Below are 2,654 nucleotides of genomic sequence, written 5' to 3' on the forward strand. Positions count from 1 at the left end.
ACAGTAGTGGCGTGACGCATTGCATGTTCCCTCTGGTTCAAGTGACATGCCACGTGCGATGTGTCACTTTAGTGTGAAAGGTCCTTTAGCATTTCACACCAAAGTGACAAGTGGCAAGTGGCACGCGACACTGATCTCAAGCCAAAGTGACTAGCAATTCGTGTTTTTTTTTTCCACGTGTACAATGTGGGTGTCTCTTTTTATCCTTTTTCTATCATCTTTTGATTCTCTTATTTAATGTCAAGCGATTTTCTCTGTCTCATTTTACACACTCGAGTTTTCGTATCCGAGTGTAAAGTGAGTTTAAAAACATTTCTTTTTGTTCACAGCGGAAAAAGATTTAATACTTCTGATATATAGGTATATTTATTTTTTTTACTTATAGAACGTATTGTATATTTATTTTTCTTACTTATAGAACGTATTGCATCTTACTGCTATTCTTCATTACTTTGTTTTCATAACTTATAAATGTTCTTTACTTCACAGATATATCCATAGGCACTTTTTACATAACTATATCAATTTTAACTTAATGGTCTTTATGTCATGTCGAAAACTCCAATTCTACTTTTCACATTCTTTTACATATTTACCCTGTGGCTTTCGAGAACGTTTCCTGCAGTTTATTAGCAGAAGAATATGTTTGGAAAATTGGTGATTATTTGCTCTATTTGCTTTAATTTCCTGCTTCTTCCGATTGCAAAGTATTTCAAAGCAGCCACCACCACCACCACTACTCTCACCACTATCTCCACCACTACCACCACTACTATCACCACAACATCCACCACCACCACCACCATCACCACCACTCTCTCCACTACCACCACATCACCACAACATCCACCACCACCACCATCACCACCACTCTCTCCACCACCACCACTACCTCCTCCCTGACACACAAAGACGGTGACGCTGAAGAATGAGAACGAAAACTGCCACCTAAGAGTTTATGATTCACTTCCTTACTTGCCATCACATATCTCGTACTGCGTGTCGTACTGAAGTGTTGTTTTCTCTGTCTTCTTTAAAGTGAAAAGCTGAACGAACGGCTGAAGAGCAGTAATGAATGCACATAAGGAAGAATTAGATGAAATTTTTATTCGTTTTTTCCTTTTCAGAGTGGGAGTTAAAGTACGGGATGAGCACGCTGTAGTGGTCACAATGTTGCTGAAGGAGAACGCATAACTGACGGGACGCTAACGTAAGGGAGTAAATTAAATGTTCCTCGCACAGAACGTTAACTTGTTACTGAAAGGAATATTCCGTCAATAAAGTCCTTACGGTAAAGAAACGTAATGAGGCAGTGTGAGATGAGATTCAGGAGACAGGGCACTGAACCAGATGGAGACAATCATGACCAATGTACAGTCTTCAAAGCAAAAGGTAAATTTGATGTTACATTATCAGTGACGTCACGCAGATTGACGTCACTCATCTCCTCACTGGCAGCCAGTGTTCGGAGAGTGAATGACACACGGGCTCCATTTTACCAGTAATTCCTTGATTTATGTTTGTTGTAAGTTGTGCCCACGTTGAATTGAAGATCACTGCATAATTCAGATTTCTGTAATGAATTATCGTGTTATTCGTAAATGACGATACAAATACACACACACACACACACACACACACACACACACACCGGTTGCTATATTAGTCATAATTTATATAATTTCTTCATACAATTGTAAATCACTTTTCTTTCCATAAAGTACACCTTTATAGAGCAATGATAGTACTAGGTGAACGTTTCAGAAATGAAGAGATATTTAGAAAAACGGATCATTAGTTTCTCCTCAAGCGTGCCCCTGTGGCGCAATCGGTTAGCGCACGGTACTTATAGACAGTGTTCGCTGCTGAGCCATGCCGGGGTTGTGAGTTCGAGCCTCACCAGGGGCAGCTGCTTTTTGTGAAAGGCGGATGTTGGCGAGTCTGAATTCATACAGGGACTGCCACGCGTAGGCCTTCCGACTTAATGGTTCCTTTATGTTCCTCCAATTTAAGCTTCCTCCAATATCATTATGAATTGTTTAGAAGAGTGTCTGTCCATCGGTATGACATTTTTCATTATTGATCTCTGACCTTATATAACTTTGCAGGGACAAGGAGTTTATTACAGATAACTTTCAATACTTTCATACAAGTTCCATCTGTCCATCGTGTATCCTCTGCGCTGCTACAGTTACCGACGTTTATGCTGAAACTAAAATCAGCTCTAGGACTTCAAAAGAATTTTACAAAGTGCGTCATACATCCACATTTTCTATCTTTAACATCATTTACATTATCATTATCTTAGTTAATAACCAGTTTGGAGTTACACTTTCTTTTACGTACTTGATGTTTTCCATAACTATTTATGATTATTTTTGTAAGTCATTGGTGGTACTTTGGTACGCGGGCTACGTGTCATAAAGCTACTTTGGTTTGCGGTCAACTCTTCATCTTGTGATCTACAGCAAGAAGAAAATAATTTTGCCTTTGATTCTCAAGGGATAAGGAAAACTTGTCTTGGTTTCGAGAGAATATCTGGTTTGGAAATTTGAAACATGAGTGGGATGTCTGTTCGAGTGTTAAAGTTCCTGCCCCGATTCAACAAGGTGATGTACGTACAGTACATGTTGTACAGCACACTTTACTCCGGC

General features: G+C 39.4%; 1 non-coding gene across 1 annotated transcript; it reads left to right on the forward strand.

Moving 5' to 3' along the window:
• The first annotated feature begins 1,813 nt into the window (after positions 1–1,813).
• Trnai-uau lies at positions 1,814–1,908 on the forward strand. The gene is made up of 2 exons: positions 1,814–1,851; positions 1,873–1,908. It is a non-coding gene; the product is annotated as a tRNA-Ile (tRNA).
• The last annotated feature ends 746 nt before the right edge of the window (positions 1,909–2,654 follow it).

Source organism: Portunus trituberculatus, chromosome 15 (assembly GCF_017591435.1).
Source record: "Portunus trituberculatus isolate SZX2019 chromosome 15, ASM1759143v1, whole genome shotgun sequence".
NCBI classification, from domain to species: domain Eukaryota; kingdom Metazoa; phylum Arthropoda; class Malacostraca; order Decapoda; family Portunidae; genus Portunus; species Portunus trituberculatus.